Here is an 18,263-nt window from a genome sequence, read left to right on the forward strand (position 1 = left end):
CTTTTACTGAAATTCTTATGTTTTTTGTGACACGACTCGCTGCACTTTATTTCATTATAACGTTACGTAGCGTATGTTGTCAATCAGAGTGGAGTAATCCCAGAATGGTCATTATCCTCATGAATGTGGCCAAGATACTGAACTTTTATATGCACAGTCAAACAGATTTGTTATTAACTACTCAACTACAACTACAAAATATCCACGTTTAAATAAAAACTGATACAAAATAACCGACTCTCTCCTAAATAATGTTTTGAAATGATCACTTTTACTTTTAGTTCCATCTATTTCGATTGGCGTTTGGCGACGATTGTAGTCTTAGAGCTACGAAGCCCTGGGCCCCTGGGCGCTTCAAGTGGCATACAATACAACCGAGAGATCTGTGGATAACTTATGGTAGATTGAATTAATACCAAGTAGGAAAGCGCTATCCATCCTTTCTACATTAAGTTGATGATTACTTGTCTTAATCTAATGCTCATATTTTTATAAAATAGGTGATGTTGAATAAAGCATGCTTCTATAACCAGTTTTATATTTTATTTAAACCTATTGAATCAAGCATTTTCTGTAACATACAACGACATGAGTCTTTTAAATACCTACTAAACTGAATAATTTGAATGAACCCCTCAATGCATGGGGTAATAAATAAGATATACGGCGAAACGAAAGACAGTAGTAAGCTTCGTAAACAGCTGTTTAATTACCAGTGTTGCATAAATCGGCCGTAAAATCAAAATCACTCACAGACGTCGATTACCGCGCGGCCCGCGGACTGAGGCGCGCCAGACCCGCTGACGGATCCACTGTTTACTCTATAAGAGTTCATTGTCAGAACGCAAATAAATACACTTACAAAACACACTAAAAACCTATACTAGTCGATACAATACCAACACTATAGTAAGTGAACTAAAGTACAAATTTGATATAAAGTATTAAGAATTACTCGGTGTATACGATGTGTTAGTAGATTTTCCGTGAACTGGGTCTGTAGTGATCGATTGCGTTAATTATTGAGTAATGATTTTATACGAGGTTTTGCGTAATTGTTATGATTTATTGCGTTGGATTAATTTTGCGGATACTATGAACGTTTACTTTATTCTATCAAACTTGTTACGTCGCATTTTAGCTATCCAAAGAATCGCGTTTTACTCAGAAAAAATTTGTAATTCGAAAACGTATTAAAATTAAGGTATGATAATTAAAATAAAAGACACGATTTTCAAAGTTGTCGAGTTGCTATTGCTCGGTATATTTAGAACATCTGCACTAACTGAATGTAGCTCTGATTCACCTTTTCCATGAAGATTTAATTAATACAAACAACTAGTGATTGACCTTCAGTTTACTACAACAGTAAAAACTCGAGTACATCAGTAAAAGTCGAGATTCTTGTAAATTACGACCACAACATGGTGGTAAAATATAAGTTTACCGTCTTACCTAAGAGAGCGATTTCAGTAACCGCTGTTTACCGATATACCGATATAGTTGTAACGTGTAACGTTGGTGGAATGCTTGGAACGTAGAGTCCCTAAAGAGGGGTTTAGAGATTCCGTATGATGAATTTTTGGTATTTGTAGTACGCGTATTTTGCTTTTTGGTATTTGGAGTACGCGTATTTTGCAAGTGTTCCGAACTAGTAAGAATTTTGTCAAAGCATTGGATTTTTAGATGATATTGGAAGAATTCTGCCCCATACAATAGATATGGTACTAACTCTTGGATTCAAACCTTGAATTCATTTGAAATAATAACGACTGCGTAATTTTGGATGTTAATTTTGGACATTAAAAGATGAGAGGCAAGTTTCTAAAAATGGAATTGGAATGGAACACTTCCTTTTCTAAGCTTCAGTTAACACATAATGCTTTCTATAGGAAATGAAGTTTCGAACGCCTCGGCCCAGGCCCGGACCGTTTTAGAAGGTTAACGCTTTAGGCTATTAGAGGAAACTAAGGATAACATTAGTTAATCATAAAAAGGCTTTAAAATAACTTACCCATTACATGAATATTGGTAATGCATTTTACCGTGACGGTAAAAAGTCGTGATCATCGTCAACAACTATGAGTAGGTGTTACTCAAACCAATACGTGTCTATGATGCGGGTTAAATAATTCTCTAAAAGTAGTGTGAACATATCTCTCCAAACATTGACACATTATCGAGTCGTGACGTATGTAACAAAATACGTACGGCATTGCCAATATTTATCAAACATATTACTTGCACCCATGGCTTAGATTACTGTTAGGAAATACGTCATTCACTTATTTATTTTGGCTTCAATATAAGTTTCACTTTGTGACAGCGTTTCTAAAAGCCGTGAAAATTCACTAGATGATTATCAAACTGAACGTCGCCTTATTCACTTCCATTACGGTTGGTTTTTGTGTGTGCGTCTTGTAGATGGAATTTTGCCAAATAGTCGACACACCTCTGTCTATGCAGACGAATAAATTAACTGTGATAAGTTGTATGTCAATTAATTATTCTTCAAAGCACCATGTGGTTGGGAAGGCGGCCGAGCGCGGAAAGGAAGCCGTAATGAACAAGTGCCGGATTAACGAATTGCTATATATTTGGGTTAGTTGATTAGTAGGCGGGATATGAGAATAAATGACTTCTTTAAACTACTCGTAATAAGATGGTTGACAACTTGAATTGCAAAAGTGATTAAAAGCTATTCGTTTGTTAGGTGAAGTCGTATTTATTTAGTAATATTCTATGACTAATTTAGAATAGAATATAAATAATTCAGTCGTAAGCACAATCACGGAATAAAAAAATATACAAAACCGAAAAACATGGGAAGGGTAAAGTGCCACGAAATGATCTCATCTCATCATGATGCTGGCGACTTCCAGTGCTGATTTTCCGATGAGACCAACTGGTAAAACATATTATATTATTAGCTTCTTGTTGCGACTTTGTCGACGGTTAATAGCATACAAATTTCCACTTTTCGATTCAGTATCTTTGGGGATGATTTTCAGGATAGCAAATAATAATTCAAATTTCATAAGCTTATTTCTATAGGAATTTGTGCCAAGTTAAGCTTGACTTAGGGCTCATTTAGACGGCGTGCAAACACGCATGTGATTTTAGTTACATTGCGGACTATTGAGCTTACATCCATTTCAAACTGCGATACGACTTCTCGCACCGTCTAAATGAGTCCTCAGTTACAGGGCTATGAAAATGTTTAGCTCTAAAGCATTTTTGAACAAAACGAGTCAAGAACTCGACAGTTCGCAATCGTCCCATCATAATCAAATCCCAATTACTTTTGGCAGTAAATATTGTCATCAGTTAGACAGTAAATTTTGTCGCTGTGGCAACAATACGATTGGCACGCGGTTCTAATGGCCTGCTGTAATAAAATCAGGTTTGCTATTCTCGACGTTTACCAAACTAATGCCAATATCATCTTTTCTTGTCAGCGTAAAGGATCTATACTCGTAAGTATTTTCATTGGATTGCTCGCTCGCCCTCGTATCGCTGTCGACATGATGTTTATTTTGTTTTTATGACAAATGATTGTTCACATAGGACAGCATATTTGAAGGTGACATTCGGCTGACGACTGCAGCAGGATTGCTGTTGAAACGTCACTGCTGCAGCACTGATGCGTGTGATGTCACTGTTAATTTCCGAACCTTAGCTCCAAGGAATTGTTCGGATTAATCCCTACCGCTTCGTCCCGGCATCGCTCTAAGCGACAACATTTCCATCATCACCACTTAGACATAGATGGTTGGCAGTCCTCAACTGTTCCTTTTTTTCAGAAATTTTCTGCCTCGTACGACTAAACTGTGGAATTAATGCCTGCGTTATTTCTGGATCAATACGGCCCTCAAGCCTTCAAGACAAGAGCGTACTCCCATCTTAAAGGCAGGCAACATCAGACCAGGCCGGCAGGTTGTTTGCCTCTTAAATATATAATCAAAAAAGTAACATAGAACTCTGATTTGATGAGGCATTGCGCTCGGCAAGCTTTTGAAATAAGAAAAGCATTCACAAAGTTTACTAACTGCTTTGCGACGCGACAGTTAGTAGTACCAGTATTGACCTCACTGGCGATAACTTATATTTATTTCGGATTCAGAGGTCTAATTGGACCAGGGATGAGCATGAAGCTGAGACGTTTTGTGAATATCTGGCCAGCTGTCGACGCGTCGCAAGACTCGCAAGTAGATTTATCTCCTACTAACAGAAGAAAGTATTACGACATTGCGATTGTCATCGTAAAGTCATCTCGTGTTCGCCGCAGATATACGATATGGACGTGAATGAGCATATGTTCATACAATTTTGAGGTTCAAAATATTTTGTGTGAAAAAAACATCAAGGCGATTTAGATTTAGAAGATACAAGCTTGCCCAAAAATTTTTTTTTATATATAGGTATTATTAAAAACATTTGACTTTGTGTATTTATGTTAAAGTACAATATTTTTGAATGGAATAAATATACATAGAATATAAATAATTTGTTCGTAAGCACAAACATCGTAAGCAGAAAATTATAGAAAACAGAGAAACATAAAAAGGAGAAAGTGCTAAATACGAAATGGTCTCATATCAGCATGTTGCTGGCGACTTCCAGCGCTGATCTTCCGATGAGACCATCCGGTGAAACAATCATGACACTTAACGTAAGTTTGGGTCATGCTGTAAGGATATATGGCCGTACTTCAGTTACAAGAATAGGTAGTTTCTAAGAAGTTAAGTCACGTAAGTTCCTTTTAAGTGGTAATAATTATATTTATGTAATAACTTCAACTGAAATTGGTTTAATTCCTACTCCTTTCCTACGAGTGATAATGAAAATAAAAACTCGTGACGTCCAGCAATTAAATAGGTACTGGCAATGTTTCATAATTGTAAAAATACTAGAAAAACGAATAAGCGGGTAAAAAAAATAGTTATTCTTAAACAGTATACCTTTTTAGTATTTTATTTCGTTTTCTTAATACGAATAGTTCATGTTCCATTTAGTTAAAATAATGTAACTAATTAAACGACCGTTTTACAAACACTTATATATGAGGTACAAGTATATAAGGAACGCTTCTCCACGAGACAGTGCTATCAAACGACGCCAGTTTTTTTAAATAAATATCCCGTCACGCCAACTAACCTCCAAAGTTAGAAGCTAAACGCCCTATTTCATAAAATAACATCCACTTTCGAAAGCCTCAAAGCCAACAATGGCCGTACACGGACCCAATTTTAACGACAACTCAAACACGGGGACATGCCGGGGGTGTCATTCCCATTTCTCGGCGAGTCGAATGCCTAGAGTAACCAGAAGTGTGTACCTACTCCGATTACATATACTCGCTACTGATCTTGAGATCATGTTTCATTGGTTCATTGAAAAACCGAGTCGCCTGCGCTTATGTAATCAAGGAAAATACACGGGCAGTGTGGCATGAGCGCTCATGATGCGCCCGCTAAAACCTTGCGACAACAATCTACAACATAAACTTTTTAAAAGTGTTTACACTCGGACAGTGACAGACCGATCTAGTCTGACGATTGCTGGCTGTTGACAGATACTCAAAACCACTATAAATTTACACTCTCTTTAACTCTTATTACGATATCTTAAGGCTATTTTCTCCGTGTTTAACTTGATGTAAAATTGTTGTAAATGTGTAATGGTAATGATGTTTACAGTTAAGTCGTCATGCAGTCGCTAATCGTGTCCAAGTCGCGAGTTAGCGCCTCGCCCGGTGTCCGCAAATACACTCATTCATTGTCACTCTACTCACTCTAGTTGAATGAGGAACAGTCCTGAAGGTTTTAAGACGGTTTGGGGTATTTGACACCGAGCTGGTTTTCTTAAATAATGATGAGCATCCTTATATATAAAGGTATACAGCGTGTAAATCCAATATGGGCTATAAATCTAACCAGACCTAGAATTTACCCATGTAATCATGAATTAAGTTATTAATTTTTGAAAATTTACTGCATCAGCAATGTGATGCAAACATTACAAGACATAACATGACATGACATAAGAATAAAATTTGAATAAGCATTGACAGTTACTATAAAAAGCTCGTATCTCGTAACGTGTGTTGCTTTACAAGTTTACATTGCGCGGCAAATTACTTTGTATGGTTAATATTTTCATTGTATTTCTTAGCAAAAGTTATCTCAATATACTTCTTAACTCCTACGCTAACCACGGTTTTAAAGTTTGCCCGTATTGAATTTACACACTGTATAGTGTTCTTCTAAGCAGACGCATCAAGATCCGAATCTATAAGACCGTGATTCGCCGGATGCGAAGCATGGACACTAACACTCAAGGAAGAAAACATGCTGCTAGTTGCCGAGAGGAAAATCCTCCATAAGATACTGGGCCCCAAACGAAGACCGAATGGAAGCTGGACAGTCCTTAAGAACCGTGAAATTGAAGACCTAACGGCTGAACCTAACATCATATGGGAGAAGCCCGTAAACGTAAAAAGAGCGTGCCTGGATAGCCTAGCAGGAGGACTCCTAGGAGGAGGAGTCCTTTCGGACGCCCTAGGTATCGCTGGAGCGACATGGTGGAGGCGGAGCTGCACGAGCTTCGAGTCGACAATTGGCGAGAGGTCGCACAGGACCGAGAAAAGTGGCGCTGTCTTGTGTCGGAGGTCAAGTCTCATTTTGGGTCGCTGAGCCAACGAAGTAAGTATAGTGTTCTGTCAATTATAATTGTTTGAAACTTGATAATATTGTTGTGAATGTATTGACACCTAATTGTGATTGATGAATGTTATAATAATGTAACCATATATATTAATGTTATTCGTCAAGCCTGTCGTTAATCAATTATACCTAAACGCGTCAAACATTATACAATTAGGCGATTCGTTCATAATATAAAGTTAAATCTGATTAGAAGCGACAATTCATTATCACGACTCGCCGCGTGAAAATTTACTAGATGATGACGTAGTCATATCTCTATCACTCTTCCATATTAGTGCAACAGTGACAGTTGCGTTTCGTTCGTAACGGAGTGTTAACGATTGGCATGTTGGCTACGCGGGCTCGTATAGCTATAGTACTACTTATTTTCTCGCATGTTAGTGCTGCTAGTGTACAAGTTGTAAAAATCTTCTTTTGGTGAAATAACTTCCCTAAGCTCAATCGAACATTTATTTACTACACACTAATAATGGAATATTTCACCAGTATCATTATCAGCACTCTTCTCGTCTTCGGTAAGTAACCGGCACTCAGGCATTCAGCCATATAATGATTTTACTATTTTCTATTGCAAACCACATATATTTATCACGTATCAGGTACAGTTTTAGCGCCACCGAGTGCTGGGTGCGATGCGATAATTGGTGAGATTCTACGCATAGTGACGCGCTGTGCACTGCATGTTTATTGTCAAAGATTACTGACATACAGAGTAAACTATTACGCAACCTATTATTTAGAGGCATCTTATTCTATTATCTTCTTCTTTTATGGCGTCTAACACAAGATGGCACCCCTCTTCCCTATTTTCATTCCTTTGATACCTATGGAAGTGTCCTACGTGGGCAATCTCCGAATGCCGTTGGGCCGACGCGCCGCGCCGCGCCGCGCCGCGCCGCGCCGAACCGCGTCGCATTCGCGAGTCATCGCCCACGTAAGCCGCGCTGTTAAGGCACAAACCGGTGCAGAAATCAAATTCCTTGATTGTACCTACCTACACTCTGCTTATAGTTTGATCATCATCACAGAAGAATAGGATTAAGTAACAGTCTGCGCGTGAATTTATCTTCGTCCCAGTGTTAGCGGACAGCCGCTAACCGCCACACAAACATGCGGCGGTTGGTCGAGCGACAGGGCATCGCTCCAGTGCTAAATGGACTAGTTCCACGCTCATTTTCAATCATTTGCTTTATTACTCACAGTTCTTAGGAATGGTACGTCACTGAGCTGTATAACTGCTGAAAGAAGTATAGCGAGGTATACATGTTGCCCCTCGACGCACACAAAAGTGATCGTCTTTTATTGTCCTTCATATTAATCTTAAGAGGAATTCCTAGTTGCGATTTTTCCATACAAACGCTCTCGACTGATTCCTCCCTGGATTTTCAACCTAGAGCAGTGATTTTTTCAAATAAGATTAATATCATCAATATCTGTGCCGCTATGTTTTGCTTTTTTGGATTATTTTATTTTGAAGAAAGATACAGCGCCTCGAAAATCGCAAAAACGGCTCAATTGAATTGGCTGTAAAAAAAGGCACAGTATACAAATATGACAAAAAATATCCAAAAAATCAAAACATAGCGGCATAGATTATTTCTTCCTCTTGAAGTTTCCAAAATTTCATAAAGATTGATTGCGTTTTGGAGGAGGAAACAGTCGAGAGCGAAACCTCGATTTTTGAGTTTTTTGCGTGTGAATTTTAGTCCGAGCTGCAGTTGTCCTTATCGCACGAATTAGAGGCGGAGACAGTTTCTAAATATACGTACACAGAAGGAATAGTGATGGGCATAACATGTTAATGGTTAAAATGAGAAAAAATACACCAACAACCAACAGTCGATCGCCGTAATATAACCAAAATACCACGTAGTTCTAAGAAAAGGGTGCCATGTGTTTTCACACTCTTTAATGTAACAACTATTATGTACCATGGTTTCGTAATAAAGATTTATATTCTATTCTATTCTAAAATGTACCCGTAATGGTCTGTCACTTCAAACCGTTTTTTTGTATTGTTTTACATTGCAGGTCATGTAGTGCTTATGTTTTGTTATGTTTATAGTTTCTATTTTCCTCCGTGAGCTTCTACGGATTATCGTCTTATCTATTGTTTAAAAACCGCAAAGGCGCGTGCCACTATGAAAAAATGGTCAAGCCGCATAGGTAGCGTTTATTGAATTACTACTCTATTGAGCACGGAATAAGATTCATTATGAACTAATACAGAATTCTAACAGAATAGCTGTCTGATCTCTATTGGTGCGTCTAAGGTAGGCGACTAAACGCTCTCAAACCAGCTTAACTTGTGACACTGCGATCCGAAACAAAGATACGTATTCGAAGACCTCGCTTGCACTGGTAATGCGAGCGCACGGCTAGCTAGCGCCAAGGAAGCAATGTTATGTTTCTCGAGGAGCAGGTAAAAAACAGGGCCGGATTTTCACACAAATATATTTGGGTGGTTTTACGTTGTTTAATTTAAAGAGATAAAACATAACACTATTTAAATAGTAGGTACACATCTAACAGAATGGGTTTGTGTAATTACAATAATAACGAGATATACTCATTTTTATAATCAACTGTTTAAACAGTTGTTTGCTAATTTTAAACTTTAAACAGGCTAATTTTAAATAAACAATAAAACAATGGTAAAATAGTAAAATGTATATCCATTTAACAATCCCGTACTACTAATGTTAAAATAAAATAGACCTATATGTTATAATTATATGAGTACACATTTAGTAAAACATTTATACAAATTTATATTATGAGTCAACAAAAAAATAAGTAACATATACATAATAGTGTATGCATAAAATAAATAAATATAAAACAAAATATGCATATCGTTTAGAGTCAAATCACGCTAACTCTTTCAAGCAAACCATACAAACAGTGTCAGTTTGTTAGAAGTCTGAAGAGTTAGCGTTATTTCGTAAAACCACCCAAATATATTTGTGTGAAAATCCGGCCCTGTTTTTTTACCTGCTCCTCGAGAAACATAACATTGCTTCCTTGGCGCTAGCTAGCCGTGCGCTCGCATTACCAGTGCAAGCGAGGTCTTCGAATACGTATCTTTGTTTCGGATCGCAGTGTCACAAGTTAAGCTGGTTTGAGAGCGTTTAGTCGCCTACCTTAGACGCACCAATAGAGATCAGACAGCTATTCTGTTAGAATTCTGTATTAGTTCATAATGAATCTTATTCCGTGCTCAATAGAGTAGTAATTCAATAAAGCTACCTATGCGGCTTGACCATTTTTTCATAGTGGCACGCGCCTTTGCGGTTTTTAAACAATAGATAAGACGATAATCCGTAGAAGCTCACGGAGGAAAATAGAAACTATACTATTAAAGTCCTGTAAACACAGCTAAGTAGGATAATAGGTACAACCTGCTTATTTTGATTAAAACATCATAAATACCCATTAACAATTTGATTGTCTTGCATTGCTCACACTTGTGCGTCACAAGTAAACCACTAGATAGCAAATTTACATTACGGCTAGCCGATATCAAAATAAGGGCCATTTTGGAATGCGGCGGTTCAACGATTAAGGTATGTTGGGGTAATACCGGATGTGGGTGAAGAACGTAGCAAATTCATTTCTCCCTAATTTGGCTTTCCTTTTTAATGTTGGCAACATTGTGTAAGATGCCATTTCATTGCCTCGACTGCCAGTGTCCCAGCGCCACTCAGGGATATCGGGCTTGTGCTATGCGCAATCACATAGAGCAAGGTAAATTTCGTGTATCCGATCTTCGCCCTTTTTTTTTTATACTACGTCGGTGGCAAACAAGCATACGGCCCGCCTGATGGTAAGCAGTATCCGTAGCCTATGTACGCCTGCAACTCCAGAGAAGTTACATGCGCGTTGCCGACCCTAACCCCCCGCCCCTCGTTAAGCTCTGGCAACCTTACTCACCGGCAGGAACACAACGCTATGAGTAGGGTCTAGTGTTATTTGGCTGCGGTTTTCTGTAAGGTGGAGGTACTTCCCCAGTTGGGCTCTGCTCTAGATCTGGAATGACATCCGCTGTGCTGTGCCCTACCACACAAGGCGAGATGACATTCACAGTGCCTATACCTCTCTTTTTGACGTAGTTTAAGGACATACCCGGGTCCAGGCCCTGTAATTTATTTTGTGTATTGTGATGAAAATGTGTTTGTTTTTGTAATTGTGTTAATGTATAATTTCGTTTTAGATGTTTATTTTTAAAACAATCCAATCAAAAACAGACCTAGGATTGCTGTAGACCAATATCCAATTTTGACCCTTCCAGGTAAAACAATTTTTTTATTTTTTTTATTGGCATTAAGGTAAGTACATTTTAGTGTTGAAGTCCCTGACTTCTGAGCTAGGTAAAAACCTGTGTTACAGAAGTCAGTGTCCTCTCCCAAACATAATAGTAACTATTAAGACATTAACCATTTTCATTTTAGATAGATAATTAAGGCTTGTTTTAATACTAGAAAACAAATGCCATTCTAATAAGAATACAGTGCAATTTATTTTACATATATATTTTTTGCGTAGATGTGTGTGTGTGTGTGTGTGTGTGTATATGTGTGTGAGTAAATCAGAGTAAGATGCTTTCAGTTTGTACATAGTCTAGTGACAGCAACCAGGACTTAAGTTTTTCCTTACACTCATGTTTATTTAGGGGATAAATGTTTAGGGTTTTGTTAATCTTATTAAAGATCGGAAAGAAACAATACGATCTTTACCCATTTAAAAAACAGCAGTGTAGGTCAAATTTTAAATTTTCTTCAATTTACCTACTTAATTATCACATTTATTGTTTTCTTGATCACACTTTCGTACCCTTATTATTATCCAGTACCAACGCGACGGTAAATCAAAAGGAAAAGATTTAGGTAGTCTATTTTGTATGTATGTGTATGTACACCTACTTACTGACAATGTCATTTTTTTAATTTCCGCTGCCCAAAGGTTGCCTGGAGATTGCGTTTTAGCGATTAGACCGCATGTTGTTTACCTGTGCTTATGTTTCTGTTTTCTTTTGTATTGTTTTCTTTATTCCATTTTTTATTCCATTCTTTTTAAAACCTTTCTACATAACATTAGGTCTACTTGGGTGGCTTACAAGTTAGTATTTTGTTTAATATCTTGTAAACAGAAAAACTATGAAAGTTACAAGAAATCAAACAAAAAACTAACATGTATACCGCCGAAGTAGACCTAATATTATGTAATACGAAAGTACCTACACATACGGATGCATACGTAGATGTGAACGCACACATATATAGTTAGTTTCGGATACAAAATAGAGATAGCACTTCGAAATTAGTTTCCTTAAAATGCTTCAAGAGGGCTCTCCTTTCCTATATATTTTATTCTATTACTTTACTCTTTGCATACGATCCTTACATTTTATCCAAAAAAAGATTGTATATCAACTATATATATAATTGCAATATTTTACCGTCAAAATCGCAATTGTCAGCACATTGTTTACTTATCAAATTGCCTTATGACATAAGTATCAAAGTTTGAGAGCCACAATTTTACCAAATGTTTGTATCAGGGTTAAGATCGGATACAAAAATACGAAAAATAGAACATTCGCTGACAACTTTTAAATTTGTATTGTTGGCTGCAATTTATATACGTAGGAGAAGGCTAAACTCCGGACCTATTTCTTTGTGATACCTTATTCTCTTTCCATTTAAACCAACTTTTATTCACCATCCGATGTTATCCCTTGATGGCAAAACACTCGTTACCCTAAAAAAAGTATGTTTCATCTTTACACGTGTACAAAACTAAAACCTTTATATATTAAAGATTACCAAAATTCAGGCTGAATCTACGGTTATTATTTAACGATTTGCTCTGTACTTCAAGAATCTGACACGATCTAGAAAAAAGAATCGCGAGTTCTCTCAATTGGTCCCAAAATTGTCCGGCATTATCCCAACATACCTTACCCAGATTGTCATTGCGATACGTTCTTCAATAAGACGGCACAAGTTTAGCCTCATCGTACTACTACTACTATTTAGATTGTAGGTTAACCATACCTACTTACAAAATTTCACAACACACCATGATCACGACCAACTTATTGTCACGGATAGGTACGACGACCGAAGCAAGGACCTCATTCTTTTTCGTAGTCTTTATCTGAATTAATTACTAGATACAGTATAATATAATAAATAAATAATCAATATAAATAAATATTATAGGAGTAATACTCAAATTGACAAGTACCACAGTAAGCTCAATAAGGCTTGTGTTGAGGGTACTTAGACAACGATATATATAATATATAAATATTTATAAATACTTAAATACACAGAAAACACCCATGACTCGGGAACAAATATTCATGCTCATCACACGAATTATGCCCTTACCAGGATTTGAACCCGGGACCATCAGCTTCGTAGGCAGGGTCACTACCCACAAGGCCAAACTGGTCGTTAAAATAATAATTAAAAACAATATTATGTGATAACATCAAAAACAACTTGTGTCGGGCAGCGCAGGATGAATTCCGGCCGGCTCGCCGGCAATGTCAACGGAACGGCGCGCAATGAGCGGGCGCTCGCCTCTCGCATCTGTGTGCGCGCACTCACACTTAGATAGCTCCCGCTCCCGCCCACCGCAGCGCGACAGAAACATAGCTTCAAAAATTCGAGATTTGAAAAGTTGCTCAGCTAGGAATTGCTCTTAACTTCAGCGATCCGAATACGTATGAATAGCTATATACTTGCGATGTTAATTTATAACAAGCATTAGCGAAATAGGGTTTTGTGTTTATTCGAAATTACTTTTAAGGGCACGTTTTTTAAAAGCGACTTCAAAATTTGTCTAAATGTTACCTCGAAAATGAAGCGTCTAAAACGCCCAACCCAAGTCCGTGTGCCACTCTGCTGCATACATCTATTGTGCATACGGTTATTAATAATTTGTACCTATCTATATTCTATTCTATCCAAACAATATACATAATATACAAATACAAATTTATTATATTTTATATTTACTATAAGATCACCAAAATAGGTAAGTACTAAATGAGCCAAGAGGTTTTTTCCCATTAATTTTATTCAATTTAAGAAATGATTACTCAAGCTACATGTTAAGCATACAGGAGATACATCATTTGTGAACATTGTGATTAATTAATAACAACTGATTTCAGTTGTTTTGGCATTTGCTAATTAAACATTCATGGATTTCGGCGTCATTATAAAGTATCTACTCACTCACTAGGTATCGGATACTAACTTTTGAAACAGACCAGAGAGTTTCCTATCAAACGTCAAACTACTGTGTTTATAGCAGGGTTTTACGTTTTGATGTGATTATAAAGGGGTGCTCCGCTGACGCAACCTAATCAAGGCTAAGATTCATTAAGAATAAGCAATCTTTACGACGTCCGGCCACGAGCTCGAGCCAATCTTTCTGCCGGTTTATTGCGGCCAGTTTCCAGTTTATCAATCAAACTTGTCTATAATGTATATCGAGAGCCGTGATATAGACTTGAGTTACGGAAGGTTAGAAATGTGGCAGTGAAAAGATACGAATATAAACCAGTATCAATTTTTATCAGGTAGGTAGGTATTTATGTTATACGTCTCCGCTGTTATGGACACATCCTCAGGCATCCTGAAGACCATATGGTGCGAGTAGCCCTAGACATACTAACAACGAAGCATGGGCGCGGAAAGCCCCCCGCCACTTGGTCAACTACGGTCCAAAAAGACCAGAAACAAGCAAATATGAACCCAGATATCGCTCCAAATGGAGAAAACGGACAAGGAGAGCCGATCCCAGATGATGGGAAATAGCGCAGGCAAATGATAATGATCTTATCTTATTCTTTCTCTCCGGGGCCCTTACACTTCGATCCATCGGGATATATTTCTGCATTCGCCCCCTTAAGAGCAACTTTTTGTCTGCTCAAGAGCTTTTTCAAATGTGTCGGATGATGGAGCTCAAACGCAAAGGAGGGCAGTTCGAACTCCTTTAGTTCCAGATAGCTTGCTTCAAAATCCTTTATTTTCTGTCTGGCGAGGGCGTGACATTCACACATTAAGTGTATTACTGTCTCATCCTCTTTTCCACACACTCGACAATCGGTGTTGTCAGAGTGCCCCATCTTGGCCAATACTCCTTTGACCCCGCAGTAGCCTGTAAACACCCTTGTTATATATGGAGTTATCTTTTACCAAGTTTCAAGAGCTTTTTGCTCCAGCCAGAGCATAAAGAGCTTTGAGTACCTACTTTAGCCTCGTCAAACCTTTTTGCTTTCGTATCAAATCCATGAAGTCAAAATAAATACAATAACGTATAAATCAATATTAAATGCTCTACTTGAGGTGTTAATAAAATGAACATCATTATATTGAAGTCTACATAAATTCGGAATCGGTCGTAAAATAAACCTGTAACAGTCTCGATTAGGCCGTCAGGTTTTATGTCATTCAGGGTCCAAATGTTGTGACTGCGTCCAACTACTGGCGGATGTCGTATTAGTTACTGATTTTAAGGGGAAGTTGTTTACTACACTGAAAAAAATAGCCAACTCACTAAGTTATTCAAAAAATACCTGAACTTAGTAATATAAAGAAATAAATTTACACAGTATGTACATACATATCATCCACATTTACTCCATTTTCCGATTAATAATTTATCAATATTGTAGCCGCCTGCACAAATTTAATTTCAATTAGTGGAACATAACATAACTTTACATATGATTTTTTTATATGATTTCTACATTAAACTGTAAACATATTGCCAAAATTATTATGAGTGCGTATGAGCTTATAATCGTGTCATTCACGAAGATGCATGCCTTGACTCGTATTGACATATTATTAAAGGATAGATTTGATAAATCTGCGCGTCATCGTGGATGGCACGACCTAAAATAGTATTTCATTTATACCTAACTCAAACAGACTTCTAGAGTAAAAAACAAACATATCTTATCTTCTCCTTAACAGTTCCAATGAGTAGTAGCTTTTAGATGCAAGTTAAAACAAAATTAATTGCTCAATAAATCTTCTTTTATTTTATTTGCTTTACTTTTATTTTGTAGATTACTTTGGTCTCCGTGCAACAGGTTATTGATCTACTTGCAACCGTTTTCTGTTTTAACACGAGTCATAAAGATACAATTTTTTAATGACAAATCGCAAAAAGGCGCCCATAAGTCCTCATTTGTGGAAAGTGACCATTTCCTTAAAAATATAGACTTAGGCAATAGGTATATACCTACCTCCTTTATGCTTTTTTTAAATATATAATAGTCAATAAACGAGCAGATCAGTCGGCTGATGGGAAGCGGTCACTGTCACGCCTGGACATAAGCAAGATTAGAAAAGAGCGTTGCCAACCCTCGAGAACCATGGTAAAGGTATACTTGAAGAACCTTATGTCGAAGCACAAAGGGAATACCAAAGGAGGTAACTCATTCCACATTCTGCATGTTCTAGGAAGAAACGAGCGAGATGGCTACTTATTCTTGGTGTGCCATGTATCTAAGGCGCGCTGACAAAACCGAAACGATGGCACCGATTCAAGAAGTTCTTCCGAGCATTTCTCATAGATACCTGGATACGTATCATAGAATAACTATTTTAACGGTAAAGGCAATAGAATCATGAGTTAAACATGAAGAAGAAGAAGAAGAAGAAGAAATGACATTTATTCCATAAAGCACACGTACACATGTAATATACATACCTACACAAAAGTTTTTTGAATGTAAACATCTTCTAAGGTCCTCCATACGAAAAAAAAATGCCCGACCAACTTTCAGCGTCAACATTCGGATCTTGTTCAAATTCAGATACTTAAATAAGAGAATTTGTTACAATACTATTTTAACATATTAATTCCCACTAGTCTATGATGCTTCGAAAAGTGATTGACCGATTACGTAAAAAAGCTATAATTAATTAACAAATCGATATTATTTGGAGACGTAGGCGACTCATTTAGGCCATACATCCCGCCCACGCGTCGCTTTTATGGTCAATAACTTGATTGGTATTGGTAAGCTGAGTGATTCCACGGTTTCCGATCTAGTTTTCGTGTGCTACAAAAAAGGAGTTTTGGGTATCTAGTTTTCGCCGTTATCTCATAACCACAATGAGCAAATATGGATTTTCAACCACACTTTCAAAACCTAGTCTATGGGGTGTACATAGCTTAAAATAAGGCCAATATTATTTCCAGTCTCGAGACAGGGATACACTAGGGCACAAATGTCACGCGACACGCGACGACGTTCGCTCTACATGTCCTTGTGCCATACATATGCATGCTCAGTAGCATATGATGCGCCTTTCGAGGCTTTGAGGATCATCATTTCCTATTTTCTCAGTTAATCAATAACCACTTTTCGTATTCCATTCTTGTCTCTCTCTCTCTCTCTCTCTCTCTCTCTCTCTCTCTCTTTCTTTCTCTAGCTAATATTTTCGGCTTGGCTCTAAACAGTAAAAACCCCTCTCAAATGCCTTATTTGGTGATGTATTCCAGTAGGTATAATTCTCTCTTCATTTCTTTATGGCCAGAAAAAAATACCCCAAGGTTTTAAAGAAGCGGAAGTGTATTATACCTACTATCGACATTACATGACATAACTTAATAATGATTATACAAAAATATATAATACACTTTTTGCGTTATTTAACAAATACTGATCCAAACCAGTTGATACAAATATCCAAAGATAGCATTCAATCCGTTTATGTATCGACGAGATACCTATTTGTTATAATTGTCAATCAGTTGACAAGATCGTGAATCGTAATGAGATGATGTCATTTGTCACGCTCGGCTGGCCGCCTGATCGCGCGTACTTAATGACCTTAATGTGTAGTAGGTATGGTAATTATATCGAAATGATGGAAATACATTAAAGTAGTCTACAATTACTTTTTCCGTGAATGAAAACATCGTGAAAACGTACTTGCTCCAAATAGGTCTATAGTTTCTACGTTCGGTTGAGAAGATTAGGTTACCAAGTGGAACCGCAGACTCTTAGCTAAGCTGTGACAAAAAAGCCGAGACTATGCTAGAAAGATAATGAGACGCAACCGTGACAGGTCTACAGACTTCATGACCGTGCCCGGACCGAGTTTTGACCCTTAGTTTTCTATGGCGGATATTCAGTGATCACGTGATAAATTCTATAGAAAACTGAAATGTCAGAGGCTCGGCCCGGATCTGGACCGTTCTGTCGTGAGTTATCTTTACGTATTTTCCAGTCCAGCACATTACAAGTGTATAGTTAAGTGCCCTTGATCAAATTAATTCTCACGTTTATCAAAAATAACTTCAAAAACCCGACTCCATCTTGGCTCCAGACTTTTTGCTGCTCGAGCTCCTAATTCAGCTCGGCTGATTAATTGCATATTAAAGTCTCAACCAAGGTGGTTCCCGCCCGATATGACTTTATTGAATTTCATGCCTCTGATTTATAACTTGTATTGCGAATTTATTATCTGATGCGGCCAAAGCGATTAACTTTAC

At 37.5% G+C, this 18,263-nt stretch overlaps 1 protein-coding gene across 1 annotated transcript in view; it reads right to left on the reverse strand.

Annotated features, from left to right (window-relative positions):
- LOC133517595 (protein Wnt-6) overlaps window positions 1–18,263 on the reverse strand; it is a 47,576-nt gene that overhangs the window by 19,629 nt on the left and 9,684 nt on the right. The gene's annotated exons all lie outside the window — the stretch shown is intronic.

The sequence above is a fragment of the Cydia pomonella genome, chromosome 5 (assembly GCF_033807575.1).
Source record: "Cydia pomonella isolate Wapato2018A chromosome 5, ilCydPomo1, whole genome shotgun sequence".
Lineage (NCBI taxonomy): Eukaryota > Metazoa > Arthropoda > Insecta > Lepidoptera > Tortricidae > Cydia > Cydia pomonella.